The 12050-nt window shown below is 42.0% G+C and overlaps 1 protein-coding gene across 2 annotated transcripts in view; it reads left to right on the plus strand.

Moving 5' to 3' along the window:
- The first annotated feature begins 1260 nt into the window (after positions 1–1260).
- The window catches only part of sgcd (sarcoglycan, delta (dystrophin-associated glycoprotein)), a 229072-nt gene continuing 218282 nt past the window's right edge, over positions 1261–12050 (plus strand). For both annotated transcript variants that reach the window (XM_029447795.1, XM_029447797.1), the window contains exon 1: positions 1261–1712. The gene's annotated coding sequence lies outside the window, so the exon portion shown is untranslated. The remainder of the gene's footprint in view (positions 1713–12050) is intronic.

Below are 12050 nucleotides of genomic sequence, written 5' to 3' on the forward strand. Positions count from 1 at the left end.
TAGATGATCAAAGCGTAAGATAACAGAAGTGGAAGTCTATAAAGTAAAACTGCAAAGTGCTTTACAGACACAGAGCGCATAACAGATAACATTAGGCAATAAAACAATGTAGAATAATCAAATCCAAGAAAAGGGAAACATTTAAACAACATATGTTATAAAAGTAATTGAAGAACAAAATAAATGTTCTAAAGACATGATGCGTATCTATAAAGCATGTTCATGAACTGTAAGTGTGTGTGTGTGTGTGTGTGTGTGTGTGTTCACATACTGTGTGTGTGTGTCTGCGTGTCGCTGTGTTTTCTTTTGGTGCATGTGTGCGTGCGTCTTTAAATATTCTAATCGATGTTTATGACCCCTGGCAAGAAGAGGGCTGTCAGTGTGCCAACATCACTGCAGCTGGGGACTCTGCCCCCCCCTCTGCCCCCCCCCCCCCTCAACACACACACACACACACTCACACTCACACACCTTTCCTCTCTCTCTCCACTAATTCTCTTTGCTCTCTGTCCCTCAGTTGCTGTCACTCCTCTCACAGGTTTTTTTAACCTCCAAACATCGTGACTCTTTCTTCAACCCTCCGTCCTTTCTTACCACCTTCTCATCCTTTTCTCTTTCTCTTCATCCCGTCCTGTCTTCCTCTTTCTTTTCTCATAATTGTGTGTGTGTCTCTCTCTTTTGGGTTTCAAATCATGATCCCCCTCTGCTGCTGCAAGAAAAACTCCACCTACTCAGCGCTGTTAATGTAGTCACTGACAGTGCGAGCCTCTCTCTCTCTCTCTCTCTCTCTCTCTCTCTCTCTCTCTCTCTCTGTGTGTGTGTGCATCTTCCCCCCAACCTTCCTCCTTCTCTCCGAGCATCCTCCTCTCCTCTCACATCGCTCTACGGCTCCACTTGCGCTCGTAGCCTCCCGTCTGTTCGCTGCTCTCCGCTTACCTCTTGCCGCCTATCTTCCTCTATACACACACACACACACACATGCATGCATACACTCTCCCTTCTCTCACTGTCTCCCCTCTCTCTCAGTCACACTTGGTACTGTGCAGACTTGAGGAATCCCGGAGAGAAAAAGATGCTGGTGGTGATTCTGTTGGAGCTTTAGTGGTGATTTTTCTTTTTCCTCTTTAAAATAAAAAAAACTAGACTCAGAACAATGTTGATGCAACAGTACATCTTCCCTCTGAGCTGTGTTGATCTGCCTGCCTCCTGCCTAGAATCAGCCCATTTTGGGGGGATTTAAGCGACAGTTTGTGTGCTGCGCCGGCTGTGCGCTCTGCAGTTCTGGTGTGCTGGATCTTCTTCTCTCCTCTTTATCTCTCCACTGAAGGATGCTCAGTTATTTCCACGATCAGGAATATTACTACTACAACTACCAATACTCTTGCTGCTGCTGTCCACTTCTCTGCTCCAGCCATATCGCAGCCTGAGGTGCCCCGGTCCCCTAAAGGGAAGACGAAGCATGAGAGAGGCACCCGCGTTGCACATGGAAATGAGCTGTCTGCTGCTGGTTCTGCTGGACTACAGCCTCTAAACCAGACTTGAGATTATCCATAAATCACAGAAAGGCTCTGAAGAAATTGGGGATCCTCAGAGTTCCTTTCGGATGAGCCAAAGATTCCTGTATCACTGTATATCGAGGAGCACCAGCTGCTTAACCAGCTCTATGGTTTTCTGACTTGTCCAAGACTGTGATTTTGGCATCTGACTGAGAGGTAAGGCTGCTTTTACTTTGACTTTGATGTGTGTCTTCTTTGTGGCATTTTTAACTCTGCCCTGCTGATCGTGTGCAACATTGATTCTGTACTTTGGAGAGGAACGACTCAGTCTCAGTGATGTGGCAGATTTTCTTTGCTGGATTACGCTCCTGGTCTGCTTGAAGCTGATTTTTTTAAGAACTGTGTCCACTGTTGAGCTTCTACCTACCGCATCCCCAAGCTTTGACTGATTAATCATGACTGGCACTGCTCTGTCCTGTTTACTATGCATCATCCGTTGTCTGTGGAAATGTCCCTCACTGTGTGTCTCTGCTCAGCAGACGTTCAGAAATGAACGGCACTGCAGCTGAGAAGCCGGAGGTGTTTAGTGTTAAGTGGATTGCTAGAGCCACGGAGCATCCAGTGTCTGTTTGCACTGACTTATCATGATCAGTCTGCTAGCATACTGTAGGTACACACCAATCTGCACTCACAGATTAACTGCTATTTTAAGTTCATTATATCCATTTTTAGAGAGGAGGGCTGAAATTCCAGACTCATTCTGTTTAAGTTTGGAGGTACAAGGGGTTTTATTTCTCACATTGTCCATGTTAAAAAGTCTCATATCCTGTGTTTGTGTCATGACTAAATGTGATGATTGTTGCTGGATCGATTATCTATGAGAGGTTCCAGTCCTCATGCTCTTCATGCACATGCAATGGTTTGAATAACTGGCATTGGACATGGACCATCCTCTTGTATGCGGAGCTCTGCTTTGCATCCAGATCATGCATCGTATTTGGAAGTCTGCTATACTGTATTTCACTTCATGCCTGGGTTATTCCCTGATTTGTATGTGGGATAATTGCATTCAGAGGTTCACTGTACGGTCTGTTCGCTGTCTTTGCCGATGGGTAACTTCTTCTGAATCAAGCAGTACAAATGACTGAGAAAGGATATCACATCCCGGTGTCTGAACTAATATCTGTCAGTGAGCTGTTCACTCACAGATGGCGTTACTGGATCATGTCTGCAAAAGGAAATTCAAACTTACGGGTGATTGCATTTCAAGGTCTACTGTAGTTTCTGGATCACCGCTCTTCAGCATTTGTTGAATAAATTACTCAAATGTAAGTCAGTGGGTGCGAGGACTGGAAAACAAACTTTTGATAAAAATAGAAAGACATCACGCTTGGAGCAACTGCTCTCAAATTATTCACAGATGCATTTATGGTCCATCTATCCTGCTTTAGCACCACAAGCAGCGGGCGTATCGAGGACTTGGAGCCAGAGGACTTTTTGGAAGATCTACAGCAATAAAGCCTTCAAAAAAGCTCATGAAATACTGTGGTGTAAATGCATATATCTCTGGGATCACAACACATCAAACTAAACATTCTTTATACAATAATAACATTTTAACATTGAGATGCGATAACTCCACTTGCTGCCAATGCAGTTTGCTGTGTGTGTGTGTCAGTAGCTTGAAGCGACACAGTGTAAGACAGACCACATCAACAAAATGACTCCAAAGTATTTTTACACTGCACTTGTTTTGTCTGTTATGGAAACTTGATCGAAATCGACTCACGCTCCTTTAGCTACGGTCAGCAGTTTCTTGAAAATAGTCCAGTCAACATTACGCACTAAAAAATCTAATTAGGGCATTTGACACTTAATTGCCTCAGTTTATTACTTACAGTACAAGGGTTCGTCGGTGCTTCTTCACTTAGTTGACAAGTGGACACAAAGTGCAGTGTTTCTAAGAGCACATTGTAATGTAGGCAGTAACAAGAGAACTGTGTACTGTCTGCTGACACGTGGCACATTGAAACATAAGCACCAAAATATATATATTATTATATTTTAGGAGAATGGAGTTCATACCTGGTGTTCCAGACCCTTTGAGAATCTGTGACAAAGATTTATTTTGTCAGCCGACTATAGACTGTCCCAGTGGACTATTAATTAGTCATGTGACAGTTTTTTGACCGATGCTCCTGCAGCTTTTGGCAACAGATGATTTATCCTCTTTGGAGTTATGTCAGTATCTTTTTGTTGCTTTAAAAAAACGTGATCTGTTATACTCTGAATACTTACGTTCAACTCAGTATGACAACACTTTTGAAGCCATACTTGGAAATGTTATTAAAATACATGTGAGACCTTTTCCATGAGTGTTTACATACTTCCTCTTTCACTCTGACAACTCTGCTGCTTTCAAATGTTGAAATATACTAAAGAAAATATAAAAGAGTATAATATTATTAGAATCATTAAAAAGACTGAGTACTGAACAAATCATTTTTAAGGCATCTTAGGAATGTTATTTGTTGCTGCTGGGCAAACAAACTAAATTGTTGATTGACAGAAAATGATTGACGATTCTGATTGTCATTTTATCTTTTAATTAACTTATCAAGTGTACGGCCATGTTAGCAGTTCTGTGAGGTTCTATGTTGTGCAGCGGTGCTTTGAACTAAATGTTGCCGATGTTTAGCAGGTATAATGTTGAGCATTTTGGCCATTTTAGCTTAGCGTGTTAGCATGCTAACAATTGCTAATTAGCACTAAACACAAAGTAGAAACGAGGACGATGGGAATGTCATTACTGTTGTACGGTGTGGTCATAAACCAAAGTGTTGGACAAATGAAATGCTTTACGTCACGATGGCGCTTGTTTTCACGCGTGGACCCAGATCATTTATACAATCAGAAGTATAGAGAGAAATAACTAAACTTGAACATGAATGGCGTTTGGCAGCAGAATTCTCCTGTAGTATCGGTGACGAGAGACAGAGAGAGTGAAGTCAATTTGATTTATATCGTCCCCACGGTGTAAGTGAGGGGTTAAAGGAGGATGGGAGGTTTTTTTGTGAGAGAGAGGTATAAAGTAGAGATGTATAGGAGGACAAGGAGGCGAGAGATGACAAGGCCGGGAAACATGGAAAGAACAAGAGACGATGAAGGAAGGCAGAGATGAGAACAGTGGGTAGACTGCAAGTGTTGATGGAATGTCGACCATTGATGGATACAGACACAAGACAACCTGTAAAGAGTTTCACTAAAGGTGTACTGATGAATAGGCCACTGCAGCCGGGAGCAGAAGAAGCTCTGAGGTGTTTCTCTCTCTACCTCAGCAAGCACTCATGAATTACTCAGATTAAAAGTAGCCCGTACACACTTCAATTATACGCACACATACACACGATGCATAACTACATTAGAGCGCAGAGGGCGTCACCTAAAAGCCAGTAAAGTTGATTTGGAGCCAGAGGACGAGCTGCTGCGTCCTTCAGCATCTCAGCACCTTAAACAAATCAACTCATTTTAGTGGTCCGCTGACAGAATCCACTGTCCTTGCTTAGTCTTGGGATACACACATTACTACGTGCATGTGTTTGTATGTGTGTGGACAGATGGATAGATGATGTAGTCTTGTGTGTGTGCTAGATTTAAAAAATATAACATTAAACTGTGTTTATGTAGAAAGGAAGAAGATAACAAAGTACATTTGGTACTTTTACTAGAGTATTGTCACTGAGCCAACAATCTGGACGAGCCTCTTCCTGCAGGGCAATGGTCATCACGTAGATTTAACGTCTGCCACGGGAGATGTTGGCATAGGAGGCGAGGAAGAGATGTGAGGACAGAGGAGACAAGGCTGACTTGATAAAGGACCTCTGTATAGATTACACCTGTGTTTCCTCAGTCTAAAATCCTCCAGAAGCCTCCCCCTCTCCTGGGCTCCTCCAGGTGGGGATTAAAAGATCCTCCAGGGTGGCCAAAAGGGGACGATTTCCAGTTCAAGAGAGGATGCGAGGAAACATAAGTTAACATAATGAAAAGCACCCTTAGTGGTCTCCCTAACTTCCCCCCTGTTTGTCTAAGTGTGGTTACATGTGTTTGTAGCTTGCTGCACCTTTATAGACCTTTTTTCACAGCAGATATTTTGTTACTGCCGTAACTAATCACATATGTGTCGTTCATGTCAAAATGTCTGCCATGAGAAGAGTTGTTCTTGCTTTAGTGTTTTCATTATTTTCTCTTTAAAAAAGAATACAAATAAATACTTGTATATTTACTTTTTCTTCCTTATCATACCTTCTTTCAGTCATCATTCTTTTCTTCAGTTTTTCCTCTCCTAATGTTCCTCCTTCCCTTTTTACCGTCTTCATTTATTTTCCCTTCATGTTTGCCTGCCTTTTTTTGCCATCTTCCTGCTGTAATGCTCGTTTTATTCATTCCCTTCTGCCCATCTTTCCTTTATCCCCCTCCACCTCAGTGTCTATGTAGTGTACTGTGTATGTAAGGGTGTTTTTTTAGCTGTGTCTTGTCTACATGTCGACTCGCCTGTCCAATTAGCCACACAAGCATGCATTGCATCTCCTCACAAACAACAGTACAAAGACAATAACAGTTTCTCTGAATTCACTTATTCTTTGTCAGCAGTGTACTGCCCAGTAAATCTACGTATATCCGTATGCATTTGAGTTTTTGCTCTAAGTGGCATTGTGTACGTGTTTGCCTGTGTGTGTTTGTATGAATGTGTGAGTGGGGATGCTCTCTTGGGGGCAGAGGGAATTGGAGGCTTACTTTCTTTCCACTAATTACCCAACAACAGTCCCCACTAATTGTCAGGGCCTCGATGCATTTCATGTCTTTAAATATCCAGCAGCATGAAGCCACATAAACGAAGCAGTGAAATTGCGAGAGGGAGGAAAAGGGCAGAACAAAGCAGTTTCCGTAGATGTGCTTCGAAGTTGTGGACAACTCGTAACCAGAAGAATAACTACCGGATGTGGATCCATCAGAGGATCTGCCTGGTTGTTAGAAGGAAGGACACACACCAGTTCTGCATCACAACATTAAACATTAACATGAACAGTTGAGATAACTGTTCATGGCTACCCTATCCCTGCACTATTCATTTGAAGCTGGTATCTATAAAATAATGGATACACAGAAAAAGTCTAATGCAATCCAATGCAATGGTCCTGCAACCAACACTGCCTTTATGAAAGAGTCATAATCAGTATTGACTCAGGTTGTAGTGGTGGGAACTGTCGGCGCCCTCTAATCCCTCTGAGAGAGAGAGAGGGCCTACAACGAATCAAAAGTACTTCTCACTCTATGTTTATCCACATTCTCAAAAAGCCCTCAGCATAAAATGTTAATGTTTCTCACTAAAAATGTACTTTTGTTACTGCAAATTGTCTGTATCCAGCAAAGAAAAGAAAAAACAAACCCCACGTGTCCTGCCCTATCAGGATCCCACCTTGCCTCGTTACTATTTAAAGAAATATGTTCTTTCATTGGAGGTGCTATCCAATACATGTTGGAGTGACGTTAAAATCAAACAATCGTAGTTTACCTCTGAGACAAAGTAGGGATGACGTCCGCTAGTAAAAAAAGTTCTGAGGGAAGCTTCTGCATTCAGGTAAATGTTGCTTTTAGGAACCTGTGAAGAATGGGAGCAATTTGGTCGTCTGGAGATGTTTGGACTCTCATATGCATTTTGTTTGTGAACGTTTGTGAGAGAAAGAAATTAAAAGATAATTGTTGGCTTCATTTTCATTATAACACCTACAGTGTTTCCTGATTACAGAGAGTTATTATACTCAATAGCTCCAAAACAATTGCATATACTATTATATCAAAGTGCATTCAATTGTAAAGTGTTAATTATATATTGACCGTTTCTACTTTATTATTACTAAAACATTATAGGAATTTGTCTTCAGTTCATGTGGCATAGATATTAAGGTGGCCATAATATAATCATATAAACGTGTATAGTATAATAATAGTATGCAGCTCACAGTATGCAGATGCATATTGATTTGTGATGCAGTTACAAAAGCGTTTCCCAGCTTGGACTCGACCAGCAAGTCAGCAGAAGAGACAGAAATGACAATTCAACGCAACACATTGCAAAAGAAGACCTGATGTTCACAAAGTTCACAGCTTTGGATTCAACTTTTGTGAGTAAGTCTGATTTACAGCAGCGGCACTATGTGCGAAACCAAAGGTGATATAATGTATCTCTTTATTACAGATCAGCGACAGCAACAAGAGAATTTGTTGCACCTGTAAAACCTGTGACACAATAATAAATGTGCATTATTTCCAAGAACAAAATGTCTGCAGTGGGACGGAGGATACAAGTAGAGACGTCTACAGCAATAGAAACATGTGCAACTGTGAAATCCAGTTTGACATTGATAATCAATGTGAGAAAAGAATAAATTGATTGATTTTCTGTTGGCTGCTGAGAGATATCTGCTTGATTGTATCTACCTTGAGGCTTCTATGTATACATGTACTCACATTTGACTCTAAATAAAAATGTCTCTGGATCTGGAGAGAGGGACAGGCGGAGAAAGAGAAGCGAGTCCCTCCCATCTCCTGTCCATAAATAGCTTTATCTCCCCCTTCCACTGAGCGATACTGACAGCCTGCATTAGCAACCTGGAACTGATTTCACTTAAGAGTTTGAGTCCTTTGAGGGATTGATTTGTCTTGTAGGGAAGAATAAAAGCCAACGCAAAGCTCCATCCGAAGGTTAGAAAACTTGCTGTTGAGGAGACATAAATGGACCGACAGACAGCTGTGTGGAGAGACAGACAGGCATGTGCTCAAGGGAGCTGATGGGCTTTTGATCACATAAGTAGCGCAAATAGATTCAATAATGAGCCACATCACATACATACACACTGAGAGGTGGGGCCAAGGGGAACGTGTAATGCCTGATTGCTCTACATTCCTCCGGGCCCACTTGGTAAACACGTGTGCTTTAATGTCCTGTGAAGGGAGAAAACCAGCCTTTGAAAAACTATCACCTGTTCTGGGAACAGCTGTCAGAATGTCTCGTGTGAGAGATTTACTGGACATCAAATGTATATTTAGATTACAATAATTAGAAGTCATTGAAATCTTGCTGAATCTGTTAAGTGCAACCTTGACGCCTGAAAAAAAACGTCCTTTTCAACCACATTTAGCTCTTTTGTTTTTTAAATTAGTCAGACCTATCTCTAAAGAAAGGTCTGGCTCCACATGTGATCATCGTGGTGTCGGGGGACAAACGCTCTGCCTTGTCTTGTTCTTTTAGTTTTAAACCAATCACAATGGCGAAGCCCAGGATGCAGCGACTACGCTCTTGCAAGATTTAAAGGGGGGGAGAATGCCTTGTGAAATACGCGACAGTCTACATCCAGTGAGTCAGACTACCTTTAAATCAATACGTTAATAGTTGATACTTGACCTGTTTGGCAGACATATGTTACATCACAAAGTAGAATCCTGTCTAATGAATGCTAATGCTACAGGAAATGCAGTTCTGTATCGGTGTGAGCAGAACCATCTGCACTCGTGTCTTGTCGAGTGTTTTCCATCAACTCACTTGGCTGCACCCGTGTTGATAATTCATGAGTCGACCTCTGTCGAGACATTTGGCAGCTGATGTTGCATTCCTGATGTAAAGTCGACTTCATCAACATTTTATCTTGATCCCAGCAGGAAAACGTGTTCCTTTGTTTGAAGTTTAATGATGTATGATGTCACCGCGTCGACTGTACTCACTTTCACCGTTGTGTACCTGCTCATTATAACATGATATCTATTCGATACTCACTTAATGTGCACGACAATATGTTGAAAGAGTTCACGGCAACTGGTACTCTTAGTAAATTATTCAATCCTAATGGAGTACGTCCATTGAAATGTCGCTCTTGATAAGAAGTCCTCTCTGGGATACTCCATTCCAAAAAGGTGTTGCAAGGCCGTTATGCCTGCTGATGTTTCCTGCCGTTAACTCTGTCACGTAAAGCAGTGAACTATACGTGTGTCCGGGGAGCTGTCCTTTGTGAGCCGGGCCCCTTTTTGGCATTGAATTACAGTACAGCTCAGATGTTGGTGTGGGGCTAAAGAACATACATTGATTTGTTTGTCAAAGGAGGTGAATAATTCTGATGAGGTATTGATTGTTGTAAATCAAGACATAAGTCACCTTGGTTAAAGGCAGCGAGGCCCTGCTGATAGATTGTATGATGTATATATGATTATTGAAGCTTGAAACAAGGCATTGAAAAATGACCACTTTGCCAACTGTCTGTTTAAAAGAGGGATTCTATTGACAAGCTCATGGGGAACGCAAATGCTGAGTACTAACAAAAGGTTTTTCCATCCCTAAAAAGGTTTCACACTTTGACATTCTGCACTGGCGGCTTTACGGCGCTACAGATAGGGGAGAGAGTATTGCATAATCAGCATACCATGAGTAGTCGACTCTGTGGACTCCATCGGCTCGTGAAGGACGGTTATTGTTTCAGACAGAGACTTAGCGAACGAAGGGAAGAGTGCGAGAAAACAAGGGGAGTGAGTGAGAGGAGTTCAAAAGGCAGAAAATAAAAGAGACAGAAACTTGAAAGCGACAATGAAATAGAGCATCAGAGATACAAAGGAGGAGGAAAAACAAAGCAGAGGGCAAAGACAAAACTGCAGAAAATGAAAGAAAAGCCAGAAGATGACAGAGGACGACAGAGTCAAAGTGAAACTGAGAAAGCAAGAGAACGAGAGACAGATAATGAAGGAGACTGATGGCGAAAGTGAAGGAAAAGAATGAGAATGTAATTATATTCTTCAAGAAGCTCGATGGACTTGTTCCGGAGCTTTGGTCAAAACTCAGACTCACCCCATGTGCACTTTCAGCTTCTCCCTCGAGAGTCTCCTCCGTCGTGACATTTACACCGTTCACTTTGGGTGAATAAGTTCTCAGTAGTTGTAGTTCATCAGGCTCTGTCGCGTAGAGGCCAGAGTTTCTAAATGTGTTGTTTTGGGTCCTGGTCAGGCGAAGCATGTTTTGCAGTTTGCTCCGTCTTTTCCTAAAATTGTTTCTAGGCAACCACCAGATGAGTGTGTAGTGTAGTCAGCAACGCAAAAGCATTGAGGAAAAACGCTTCAACAATTACAAATCACCGCCACGAAACGCACTTGGTCTGATCAGGGTCTTATAACGTAAGACTATATTTACAGTGACATTTCTGATGATTCTTTATTTGCTTCACTTCTCAGAGATCAGCTGTCAATCACACAGTTGCTATAGCCTCTCTGCCCTGCTTGTCTTGTCTTGTCTTGTTTCCTGTTGCAGCATCATCATCAGCGGTATCAGACACACCTGAGCCAGGTGTTGCCTAATGTGCAAGAGGGCAGGGTCAGCATTCAGCCATGTAGAGATGTTCTATCCCCACATTATGAGTTGTGGCTTCTTTTAGATTCCATATCTGCCAAGAAAAGACATCCTCATCTGTTATTTGTATGATGACATACCTTGGTGTTGCCTCATTGGGGGTTAAGGCCATGAACCACAACGTCCCTGGTTTGTATCCGGCTGGACACTTTAGTTGCATGTCCCTCCCCTCATTTCCTGTCATCTTTCTACTATCACCTGCGGCATGAAATGGCACCATAAATACTTACTAAACACAGTAATACTAAAAAATATATATACATTTTGTCCCTGTCAAAGAAAGGACTGTAACGTCTTCTCCAGATTTTGTCATATTCAGCAGAGGAACTCATCCAACTCAACAGTGTGAGCAGATATGTTACTTTTCAGACGATTATTTGTATGGGAATATGATTGTGCATTGGTGAGTGTATTTATGCATGTTTTGCGCGCTGGCACTTCCACGTTCACTGGCGTGTACTTGAAAGAGAATATCACTGCCGGTTTCCAGACAAGACTTCTTTTCCCTTAGCTGCCGAGAAAATTAAATGAGTCAGGATGTAAAATGTATTCATTATTTGATTTCCATCTCCTGACGACGGCTACTGAATCCCACACTATAACCGTCTCAGCACAAGTGCTCCTGGCGCGTTGCAATAAGTGCACAATAACACTTGCGTATCATTTTTATGCAGATGTTCCTGGCAGAAGCCCGTTTGAGCATTGGTCAGAAGCGTAATGTACTCCCAGTCAGAATTGAGGCTCGTATTTATTGTTTATTTTTTGTAGTAAGCACTACAGCCACATAATAAGTCTGGTTTACTGAGTGGAACGCTAGCGGAGTATGAATTACTTTTGCAATGGCTCTGTGTTAATGTATCTGTGTTTGTGTATATATGTTCATTCACATGGAGTGACATGGATATGATGTGTGTAAGTGCAGCGTTTTGCTTCTGTGTGTTTGTGTGTGTTTTATTGTTTACCGGAGGGCAGAATTAGTCACAGGGATCTGGAGCCTAAATTGCTGAGGCCAGCAGTATGTGTGCTGATATTGACTGTATGAGTGATGGTCATATTTACCTGTTGGATGGATGGCCGCTTTGACTAATGACTGCCTGATTTTTCATTTT

The sequence above is a fragment of the Cottoperca gobio genome, chromosome 14 (assembly GCF_900634415.1).
Source record: "Cottoperca gobio chromosome 14, fCotGob3.1, whole genome shotgun sequence".
Lineage (NCBI taxonomy): Eukaryota > Metazoa > Chordata > Actinopteri > Perciformes > Bovichtidae > Cottoperca > Cottoperca gobio.